The sequence below is a fragment of the Nicotiana attenuata genome, unplaced genomic scaffold (assembly GCF_001879085.1).
Source record: "Nicotiana attenuata strain UT unplaced genomic scaffold, NIATTr2, whole genome shotgun sequence".
Taxonomy (NCBI): Eukaryota; Viridiplantae; Streptophyta; class Magnoliopsida; order Solanales; family Solanaceae; genus Nicotiana; species Nicotiana attenuata.
The window spans coordinates 23,463-36,033 of record NW_017676599.1 but is presented as its reverse complement, the minus strand read 5'-3'; the positions used below and the strand labels follow the sequence as shown (position 1 = coordinate 36,033).

The window sequence follows — 12,571 nt, the reverse complement described above, 5'->3', positions numbered from 1 at the left end:
GTTAATCAACAATCCCCACATGAATGGGAATGGCTGTATCAAGAAAGATCATAGATGAAAGCTGTGTGATTTGCAAGTAAGGATTAATTGCATCTGGATAAGTAGGTTTCCCTTTGAACTTTCCGTAGTGAACATATGTCGGATATACTCGGTCAATCGGTAGATTTGATATCTTTGAACCGTCGAACTTTAGTGTATACCTAGACAACCATATGTCATACAATCAACCCTTAACCGTCTTTTAGTTCTCATTGTTGTGTTCGTTTCAGCCATGAACACCGCCTGGTCTCATAAGTGCGTAGAGAATTGGCCTTACAGAATTCTCATTGAAGCGGCTTCCACTTCACACTTACATAGGTGATTCCTAAACGTGTAATCCTTTAGATTGACACTATTTGATAACTACCACATCAAACTTAGGTAATCATTAAAGAACGTGTAAAGTTCTATCCTTGTTACTGAACATTGTCTTCATCACGAGAAGGGACCAAAGATTTTACTTTGACAATGTTGAACCGGTCAATCACAACTTTGTTTGAGCTCCTTGAACCTAGATCTCGGAACATCCAAAATTCTAGGTAGAGTTACCGCCATGTTGACTTGTCCTCGGCCATAGTCCCATTCCCTTAGATGATTTCTCAACTCCCTCTCTAGTTAAGCCTTTTGTAAGTGGATCCGTCACATTATCCTTTGATCTTACATAATCAATAGTGATAATTCCACTAGAAAGTAGTTGTCTAACGGTGTTATGTCTTCGTCGTATATGATGAGACTTTCCTTTATACATAACGCTCCCTGCCCGTCCTATTGCAGCCTCACTATCGCAATGTATGCAAATAGGAGCCAAAGGTTTTGGCCAGAACGGAATGTCTTCTAAGAAATTTCGAAGCCATTCAGCTTCTTCACCGGTGTGACGACCCGACCCGTCGTATCAGGTATTACTGCCCCGTTTTCCTCATTTATTACTTCTTCATGTTTCATTACCGGTATGTGGTGAGTTAGAGTTGATTCGGATTGGTTTTGATAAGAAATGAGACACTTAGTCTCTTTTAAGAAGGCTTAAGTTGGAAAAGTCAACCGGACGTTGACTTATGAGTTAGAGGGCTCGGATGTGATTTCCGGTGATTCGGTTAGCTTCGGGAGATGATTTGTGACTTGGGAGCGTGATCGGAATTTATTTTGGAGGTCCGGTGTAGACTTGGGAGCGTGATCGGAATTTATTTTGGAGGTCCGGTGTAGAATTAGGCTTGAATTGGCGAAGTTAGTATTTTGGCGAATTCCGATTGATAGGCGAGATTTTGATATAGGGGTCGGAATGGAATTCCGAGAGTTGCAGTAGCTCCGTTATGTCATTTGGGATGTGCGTGCAAAGTTTCAGATCATTCGGACGAGGTTTGGTAGACTTTTTGATCGAAAAAGCATTTCGAAAGTTTTTGAAGAACTTAGGCTTGAATCCGATGTGATTTGATGGTTTTAGCGTTGTTTGATGTGTTTTGATGATTGGAACAAGTTTGAATGATGTTATGGGATATGTCCGTGCTTTTAGTTGAGGTCCCGGGGGCCTCGGGTGAGTTTCGGGGTGGTTTCGGACCATTTCTAGGCCATTTTTAACTGCTGGTTTTTGGCTACAGCAGTGTTATATGCGATCGCGGGGAATTGGTCGTGATCGCGGTGAGTAAAATGTGAGAAACGTGCCAATGAATCGCGATCGCGTGAAGCCTTTCGCGATCGCGGAGAAGAAATATTCTGTTGCGTTGATCCCAGTTCGGAAGCTTATATCTCATAATCTATAAGGAACTTGGAGATGATCTAAAAATGAAAATTGTAGCCCTTTGTGTCTAGTTTTCAGAAATGTAAACTAATTGGAATTTAAAGTTGTGTACAAAAAGTTATGGTGGTTATACTATAGGCTGCCCGGGAAGGTCTCTAATACACAGGGATGAGTTTGGAAGATTATATCTCGCAATGTATAAGGAGTCAGGAAATGAGAAACATATGAAATTATAGCCCTATGTGTCTAGTTCTCAGAACATCAAACCATTCGTAATTTGGAGTTGTGTGCAAAAAGTTATGATCACTATACTGGAGGCTGTCCGGAAGAGCTGGGAACTGTTCATCGCGATCGCGAAGCATTGACCGCGATCGCGAAGAGTAAATTTTGGGCTGGAAAAATTGTTCTCCGCGATCGCGAAGAGTAAATACCTGGGCAGAATGTTTTAAAACACATCAGTCGCGATTTTGGGGTCATTTTACACCATAATTGCTCGTTTTTGGAGATTCTTGAAGGAGATTAACGAGGGATTCAAGGGGGAACGTTTGGAGGTAAGTTTCTTGGACTCAAAACTCGTTTTTATTGTGAAATCCATCTAGGAAATCATTGAATTTTTGCTAAAATGGAGGAATAGGGCTTAGAATTTTCAAATTTTTAAATTGGGATTTGAAGGGTCAATTGTGGATGGATTTTGATGTTCTTAGTATGTATGAACTCGTGAGGAGATAAGGAATCCGGTGATGTGAATTTTATAATTTTTCGAGAAGTGGGCCCGGGGCTCGGTTTTTGCCAACTTCGTGATTTTCGATGTTTTCCGAGTCTTTTCGATTGGGTTATGTTTCCTTAGCATATTGTGATGTATTCGCTCAGATTTTGGTTAGATTCGGCGCGCGTGGAGGCCGATTCGAGGGGCAAAGGCGTCGCAGGTTTGAGATTTCACCGGTTCGAGGTGAGTAATGATTGTAAATGATATCCTGAGGGTTTGAAACCTCGGACTTGCACCCATAGTGCTATATTGAGGTGACTTGCACGCCAGATAGAGAGCGTGGGGTAGAGCACCGTTGGGGATTGTGACTTGGTCCGTTCCGGTTGTTGATTTTACCGTGTATTTCGCTATGACTTGTTATTTTTCACTAGGACTTGGGCTTATTGCCATATTTGGTGCTTATTGCCGACTGTTTGAAACTTGTTATTTTTCACTAGGACTTGGGCTTATTGCCATATTTGGTGCTTATTGCCGACTGTTTGAACTCCCTATGAGCTATCATCACTGTTTTCCTCACTATTTGAAATATTATTTGAACTTATTCCATTGTCATTACACTGTTTCATGAACTCGGCTATATTTTTACTCAACCTCGAGTTTTAACTGATATTTGAACTACTGTTTGAGCTGAGAATTATTGTTTCTTTACTGATGCCCGAGGGGCTTATGATTATTTTTTGGACTGATTGAGGCCGAGGGCCATATGTGAGGATATGCTGAGTGCTGTGAGGAGGCTTTCAGGCCCCGAGTGTATTGTGAGGAGGCTTTCAGGCCTCGAGTGTATTGTAAGGAGGCTTTCAGGCCTCGAGTGTGCTGTGAGAAGGCTTTCAGGCCTCATGTTGATATGTACAGGCTTTCAGGCCTTATGATGATATAGCGCTTGGGCTGTAGGAGCCCCTCCGGAGTCTGCACACCCACAGTGAGCGCGGGTACCCATCTAGAGCGGTTAAATTTTAGACAGTGGTAACAATGACACTGTCATACGCGTTTTGGTCAGGTAACAATGACTGACCAGTCAGGTAACAATGACTGACCAGTGGTAATAATGGCACTGTAATACGCGTTTTGGTCAGGTAACAATGGCTGGCCGGTCAGGTAACAATGACTGACTAGTAACGAAAATCATACCCGAGGGGCGAACTTTTATATGCTCATCTTGCATACTTATTTGCATTTTTACCTGCTATGTTGTGGTATTTGTGCCCGAGGGGCGGATTTTTTTTTGCTAATCAGCATTAACTATTTTGAACAGCTTTTGTAATTATTGAAAGGACCATTTTCAAAAGAGATTTGAACTGAGCCGAAACATTCCTAAAGAGTTTCTCTGATTTCACTATTTTCTCGGAAATTGTACCCGGCTTTTGTACAGCCCGTTGGTTGCTTTACGTGATTTCTTGCTGCTCAGTTATTATTTACTTCTATTACTCACTGAGTTGGAAGTACTCACTTTACTCCCTGCACCTCGCGTGCAGTTGCAGGTATCGTTCACCCGGTAGCGGGTTTTAATTGCTGATTGAAGGTATTATTATTGTAGCTGAGCAAGGGGACCGCCAGCGTTCGCGTCACCGGATGTTGTCTTTTGTTTTTTCCAGAAATTTTACTTATATATATTTATTGGCCTGTAGTTGTGTTAAGGTTTCTTTAGATGCTCGTGACTTGTGACACCCCGGTCGGGTTGTGTTGGGTTGTACATACTGGTTATTATTGTCGTTAAGCTATATTCACCTATTCATTTATGTTTAATAAATATTAAAGAGACGATTTGGGATAGTTGGCTGGCCTTGCCTTCACGAGAGGCGCCATCACGACCGGGTTTGGAAATTGGATCGTGACAACCGGCTTTATCCAAAGCTATAAACTCTGATTCCATTGTAGAGCGAGCGATGCACGTTTGTTTGGAAGACTTCCAAGATACTGCTCCTCCACCAACAGTAAAAACATATCCACTTGTGGACTTTGTTTCTGTTGAGCCGGTTATCCAATTTGCATCACTATATCCTTCGATAGCCGCAGGATATTTATTGTAGTGCAAAACGTAGTCTTGGGTATATTCCAAATATCCCAGAACTCGTTTCATTGCTACCCAGTGATGTTTGTTGGGATTACTTGTGAATCGACTAAGTTTACTTATCGCACAAGCTATATCAGGTCGTGTACAGTTCATGATGTACATTAAGCTTCCCAACACGCGAGCATACTCCAATTGAGACGTACTTTCACATTTATTCTTTATAAGATGATGATTTAAGTCAATTGGAGTTCTTGCACTTCTAAATTCCAAATGTTTGAATTTTTCAAGTACCATTTTCACGTAATGTGATTGAGACAAAGCTAGACCCTGAGGAGTCCTCTTGATTTTAATTCCTAGAATTACATCGGCAACTCCTAAGTCTTTCATATCAAACTTACTAGCAAGCATGCGCTTAGTAGCTTGAATGTCGGCAATGTCTTTGCTCATTATTAGCATATCATCAACATATAAGCAAACAATGACTATATGATTTCGAACGTTCTTAATGTAAACACATTTATCACATTCATTAATCTTAAAGCCATTTGACAACATTGTTTGGTCAAATTTCGCATGCCATTGCTTGGGTGCTTGTTTTAGTCCATAAAGAGACTTAACAAGTCGACACACCTTCTTTTCTTTTCCCGGAACCACAAACCCTTCAAGTTGGTCCATGTAGATTTCTTCCTCTAAATCACCATTTAAGAAGGCTGTTTTTACATCCATTTGATGGATTTGAAGACCATACAAGGCGGCTAACGCTATTAGCATCCGAATGGATGTAATTCTTGTTACCGGCGAGTATGTGTCAAAATAGTCAAGACCTTCTCGTTGTCTAAATCCTTTGACAACAAGTCTTGCCTTGTATTTGTCAATAGTACCATTGTCTTTCATTTTCTTCTTGAAAATCCATTTAGAACCCAACGTTTTGTTACCTGGAGGAAGATCAACCAATTCCCAAGTATGGTTGCTCAATATGGATTCTATTTCACTATTGACAGCTTCTTTCCAATATTGTGCCTCTGAGGAAGACATTGCTTCCTTGAAGGTACGAGGCTCATTTTCTAACAGAAAAGTCAGAAAATCTGGACCGAATGAAGTAGATGTCCGTTGACGTTTACTTCTTCTCGGATTTTCTTCATTAGGCATACCATCTGTTATTTCCTCCCGAGGTCGTTTTGGCTTTTGGTATGTCACTTCACTTTCCTTTTTATACGGATAAATAGTTTCAAAGAATTCAGCATTATCTGATTCTATTATCGTATTAACGTGAATCTCTGGATTTTCTGATTTATGAACCAGAAACCGATATGCCTTGCTATTGGTTACATATCCAATAAACACACAATCAACCGTTTTTGGACCTATCTTAACCCTTTTAGGTTTAGGAACTTGTACCTTAGCTAAACACCCCCACACTTTGAAGTATTTCAAGCTAGGCTTCCTTCCTTTCCACTTCTCATAAGGAATGGATTGTGTTTTACTATGAGGTACACGGTTGATTATTCGGTTAGCTGTAGGTATAGCTTCCCCTCACAAGTTTTGTGGTAAGCCAGAACTTATCAGCAACGCATTCATCATCTCCTTCAATGTTCGATTCTTTCTCTCCACAATTCCGTTAGATTGTGGAGAGTAAGGGGCAGTTGTTTGGTGAATAATGCCATTTTCCAAACATATTTCTTCAAAAGGAGATTCATATTCGCCACCCCTATCACTTCTTATCATTTTGATCTTTTTGTTTAGTTGAGTTTCAACTTCACTCTTGTATTGCTTGAAAGCATCAATTGCCTCATCTTTACTATTAAGTAAATAAACATAGGAATATCTCGTGCTATCGTCAATAAAAGTAATAAAATACTTTTTCCCACCGCGAGATGGTGTTGACTTCATGTCAAAAATATCTGTATGAATTAAGTCTAAAGGACTTGAATTCCTTTCAACGGACTTATAAGGATGCTTAGCATACTTTGATTCCACACATATTTGACATTTGGAATTAATGCAATCAAATTTTGGCAATACTTCTAAATTTATCATCTTTCGCAAGGTTTTGAAGTTGACGTGTCCTAAACGCGAATGCCATAAAGTGTTTGACTCAAGTAAGTAAGAAGAAGTATTCAATTTATTGATAGGAACTGCTATTACATTTAGTTTAAAAAGGCCCTCATTCAGGTAACCTTTTCCTACATACATATCATTCTTACTTAGTACAACACTATTGGAAACAAAAATACATTTGAATCCATTCTTGACAAGAAGTGAAGTCGACACAAGATTCTTGCGATTTTCTGGAACATGGAGAACTTGGTTTAGAGTCACTATTTTTTCCGACGTCATCTTCAACGCAATCTTGCCAACTCCTTCAATTTTGGCTGTAGACGAATTTCCCATAAAAATTGTCTCGTCGGGTCTTGCGGGGCATAAGAAGAAAATAACTCCTTGTTAGCACAAACATGGCGGGTGGCTCCAGAATCTATCCACCATTCTTTAGGATTTCCTACCAAGTTGCATTCAGACAACATGGCACACAAGTCCTCCATTTCTTCAGCTTTTTCAACCATGTTAGCTTGATTCTTCTTCTTCTTATCATTCTTTGGTGCACGACAATCCACGGCCTTATGCCCAGATTTTCCACAGTTGTGGCAATTACCCTTGAACTTCTTCTTGCTTGGGTAGTTCTTTGGTCCAGAAGCCTTCTTTCTCTTCTTGGTTTGTGGCGCCTCCTCAACAATGTTAGCCCCCATTATTGTCGAGTTCCCACGTGACTTCTTTTCAGCATTTTTGTTGTCTTCTTCTATCCTCAAACGCACAATCAAGTCTTCAAGTGTCATCTCCTTCAGCTTGTGTTTTAGATAGTTCTTAAAATCTTTCCACAACGGAGGTAATTTCTCAATGAAAGCGGCAACTTGAAAGGCCTCATTTATGACCATACCTTCAGCAATAGATTCAAAATAAATAGTAAGATAAATCTTATTAATAAACTTATTGATTCGGGTCATACCTTCAGCAAGGAGGTCATGCACAATGACTTGTAATTCTTGGACTTGAGTTATGACCGACCTAGTGTCAATCATCTTGAAATCCAAAAATCTAGCAGCCATGAACTTCTTAAGTCCGGCATCCTCAGTCTTGTACTTCTTCTCAAGTGCATTCCATAATGCTTTTGAAGTTTCCATGACGCTATAGACAATGTACAAGCCATCTTCCAAACAACTCAAAATGTAGTTTTTGCACAAGAAATCAGAATGTTTCCATGCTTCAGTTACAACAAGTCGTTCATCATCCAGAGTACTTTCTGCCAAGACCGGAGGATCCTCCTTGATGAAACGTTGCAAACTCAACGTAGTAAGATAGAAGAGCATCTTTATTTGCCAACGTTTGAAGTCAATACCGGAAAACTTTCCGGGTTTTTCTGCTGGTGCCATAGCATGAGCAGGAGTAGAACGGCTTGACGAGGCAGCAGCACTCATAACAGTAGCTCCCATTTCCACAACATTTCCATTAGTTTGGTTTTCGTTCGTCATCTTTTCTGTAGAGTTGGAAACACAACAGAACTTTGTTAAATCAGTGAAGTTTTGATATCTTCAAACTGAATACCAAACCAAACATACAACACGTAACAATGGTGAAGTTTTTATATACTTCAAACCCGTACGTTTATTATTCCGGTAAAGTTTTTATATACTTTAAACCGGACAGAACGATTATTGGAGTAGAAAGCACGAAGGCTTTAGTCTCCAAAACAGTATACAAAATATGAATAACAGTTTAATATATGTTTCAACACAGAAACGTTAGTATAAATTTCCTTAAGTTTGTTAGCCTTACTGTGTTAAAACACAAAATCAGGAAAAAAAAAACTGTTAGAAGAATTAAAGAAATCTGGAAAATAGTAGAGAATCAGAAATATTCCGAGTCCACAAGTTTCTTGTGTGTCTTTAAGGAATTTTAACCCCCTCACAAGTTGCCAAGGTAATGGATTAAATCCTCCCAGGATAAAACGGAATAAACCTTCCTGCAACAGTGGCAAACTGGCAATACAAACTGCAGGATCCCAACGAACTCAAAGAACGGAGCAAAATCACACTTACGAATTGGAGAGAGAGAGACTGCGAATTAGGATGCAGTATATTCAAAAAGAAAGAAGTTCTGGAATGTTTTTCGTGTGTAGAAAATGGAGCCTTGCCTCAGAATTTATAGGCAATTATCAGAAGAGGTATCTGGAAAAGGTGCCTTTTCAGAAGAATACGCTGCCGACCGCGGTTCTACCGCGGTTACGGCAGAACCGCGGTCAGAGAGGCTCTCTGAATCTGCCTGCCGAAGCCGAAGCCGAGCCGAGCGAGCGACGACGACGCGAGGGTTCATTCTCTTCAACTCCTTTTAAGAGCTTTAAGAATGATTCTATATATAAGCACACAAATGTGATTGTCCCTCACCAATGAGGGACAAAGTGCAAGACAAAATTTCACTTCTTCAAATTTTCATTTTTCCCTCCATTTTTTTCCCTCCATTTCCAATTCACACTTCTTCTACTTTAAAGCCCAATGGCTTAAAGTCCAACAAGTTTGAGTTAAATAATCTTTAAATAGTATTCCAAATATTCGAAATCTTATTCATGGCCAAAAGGCTTGAGCGTGACACCAGTGGCTCCAGTATTGTAATTGATATCTTTCGTTGAAAATTATATCGTGTATATAAATAAATTATTTTATGTATAAGTTGAATTCCCTTAACTTTTTCGTATGATTAATTCTTTATATTTTAGTTACATCTAGCAAAAATTTTGCTTCACCACTTGATGACACAAACAACTATTTAATCCGTGCTTAAAGTTATATTATTTTTTCCTTATATATAATTATTAAGATGCAACGTGAACAGAATCTAGCAATTGATAAATAATACAGCAACGTTATACATAAAATAACTTAATTCAGAAAACTAGAACACTTCATTCCTTTGAAAATGACGTAATACCAAATTTATTAAAAAAGAAAATAACACTCATAAATATCCAGTAGTCTATTTTCTCCCTCTTTTTTCCTTTTTTATATTTCCATTAAACTACTAAAACCCAAATTTTCTTTCACGCACAATACTGAAATTTGTATTAAACTTTTTTATTTTGTGGAGCCGAACCATGCACTTGTATAAAATTAAATAATTTTATCAGTGAATTGTCAGTTAATACTTAATACTAAATAATTGTCACATATGCTGCCATTAAATGTTTAATGGTAAAAGTTCTGTATCTTGTTTTTGGACTTTTAAAAGCACTTGTTTTATTACATGTTATTATATTGTTGATCACAAGAAAAGAAAAGAAAAAAAAGGAACAACTAGAATTAAAAAAATAAAGGGCCATCATTATTTCTGGCGAAAAAACAATATCAGTATTTAAATAATAATAAAAAAGAGCTGACAATTTTGAATGTGGGCACATGATCACTTGCTCTTTGACGAATTGATTGGTTTTGAATTGTTAGGAGAATTTTCTGTCATAATTATATTCAGTGCTTCAGTTTTAAGAAACAAGTGGATATTTATTTATTATGAAATTCGTGGTAATCCATTTTTTTGTTAGGTAGCATTTAAGACATGTTATGTTTTATAATCAAGTTTTCTTCTCTTTTTTTGACCATGTTGGGCCCACTTACCCACATAGTACTCGAACATCCGGAGAGGTTAGTGTGTACGCAAACCTTACCCCTACTTCAAGGAGGTAGAAAAGTTGTTTCTCATAGACCATCGACTAAAGAAAATATCTCTTAGCAGGTTTCAAAAAGAAAAATCGTAGTGAAAAAGTCATATTAAAAGTAATAAAGACAAAAACAGTGACAACAATAAAACAACAAAGTAATAAGAAAATTGAAGCAAGGAAGACAACATGTATAAAGCTCGAAGAATAAGATTATACGGGAATAATAACAGTCATGGTTATATGAAAAATACAGGACAAACACGATATCTCAAGCTCGACTGCCTACTAACCTTACATCCTAATCCTTGTCTTCTATATTTTCTATCTAGAATCATATTTTAAGTAAGCTGAAGATACGCCATCCTGTTTAATCACTTCTCGATACTTTTTCGGCGTATCTCTACCTCTCGTATATAAACTTTAATGATATGCATTAGTTCTTTTATTTGTAACTAAGGTGTTGGAAGGTGTAAGTAAATATTTATCTTTTTTTCTCTTCAATCAAAATAAAAAAAGAAAGAAAAAGATAGTCTAGTTAAGTGCTTCCTAAGTTATGTTATGAAAGTTAATGAGAGCATTATATAATATTGTCAGAGGAAGTATCACCAAGTGACATGTATTATATGCAAGTGGTCAAGGATATAATTGGTCAATACTTTTGTATTTTTTATCTTTTTTTTTGGTCAATATTTTGGGATTCTTTTATCTTCTTTTCAAGTCAAACTCAATCTCTTTCAGTTAGGTAAAAGTGAAATGCCACTTTGGATTCTTGTTTCCTTGGGAAATTAACTTTAACATTTAGAAAGTTGTTTGTAATATTCTCAATAATGAGTTAATTACTTATTTTTTTTAAGTACTACTCCCTTCGGTTCAAAATCAGTGATATTTTAGCTGTTTTCACACAAATTAAGAAATTCACCTTTTAACATTAATTGGCAATAAAATTGACCATATTAACCTTTACTATCTCTTCATATAAATACTCCTAACACATACTCCAACACTATTTACTCCAAGGGTAATGTAGGAAAAAAATAATTAATTCATTCTTGAAATCTGGAAAAATCACTTATTTTGGACCACAAAAAAGGCAAAAAAATCACTTATTTTGGACCGGAGGGAATAGTACTGTAATCTAAATCAATTTTTTTTCTTGACCTGAAAATGTTAGAAAGGCAAAAGATTTGAAGTTTGAAAAAGACATATCCAAATTTTAGTTTCTTTTACAACTTTGGAATTTGTAGTTCTATTGTGCAGTGCCTAACACTTAAACAAAAAAGGTTTGATGCGTCTTTATGCTTTAATGCAACTTCAAATTCTATTATAGTACTTGACTCAAACTTTTTCATATTCTAAAAGTAGAATTTTATTCTTTACTCCATAATACCTTTTTAACAACAAAAAGATTTTAACAAAAACCTTCTTTAACAACAAAAAAATAATTTTTCCCTTTTCTGAAGTGGAAGAATTTTTATTAACAATTAGAATAAAGGGACCCCTCCACTAAGAATTCTTTTCCCAGTATATTGAAAACAACCTCTCTACTTCTGTATGGTAGGGGTAAGGTATGCGTACACACTATTCTCCTCAAACTCCACTATGTGAGATAATACTGGGTATATTATTGTTGTATTTGATATTTCAAATTTATTGATTTAACTAATTCAAATATACATCGAGTAAACTCAATAACAAGTAAATCTTTTAAAATAATTTTTCATGTCTCAAACCAAAAAATTATAAAGGGTCGTTTGATTGGGAAATAAATTATCCCATGATTAATTTTTCCAAAATTAATTAACCTTGATTAGTTATTCCTACCTTTCATAGAGATAAAAAAATATTATAATCCCGGATAACTAATTTCGGAATTAGCTGTACCATAATTTTATCTCAAACAAAAATGAGATAAATTTATCTTAAATTTAGTACCTAGATTAATTATTCCTCGTACCAAACCAGCATGAGGGTAAAAATTATTCAACCATTGCACCAAACCCATTATGTCTTAGTCTCACACTCTCACTGTGAAACACCAAAGACCTTTACATTTATTAATTCCTTCTTCACTATTACTACCATTTACCAGTAAAAGGAAGTGGGGCCCACTTCCAGTTAGCCACCATGAGGGGGGTTTTTGGGGGGGGGGGAGGGGAACTGTTGGGAGAGACAGAAGAGAAGACTAATAGAAATAATTGCAGAGACCATATGCAGATATAAGCTTTCTTTAATATTGAAGCCAAAAAAGAAGCTTTCTTTTAAGTTCTTTTACATTAACAACTTCATTTACAGCACAAGAAAGAGTGAATAAAAAGACACCCC

General features: G+C 37.1%; 1 protein-coding gene across 2 annotated transcripts in view; it reads left to right on the top strand.

Annotated features, from left to right (window-relative positions):
* The first annotated feature begins 12,457 nt into the window (after nucleotides 1–12,457).
* Nucleotides 12,458–12,571, top strand: part of LOC109221116 (probable LRR receptor-like serine/threonine-protein kinase At5g10290) — a 7,369-nt gene continuing 7,255 nt past the window's right edge. The window contains exon 1 of one of the 2 annotated variants that reach the window (XM_019385580.1): nucleotides 12,458–12,571. This exon is cut by the window's right edge and continues 218 nt beyond it. The gene's annotated coding sequence lies outside the window, so the exon portion shown is untranslated. The other variant, XM_019385579.1, reaches the window with a different exon arrangement.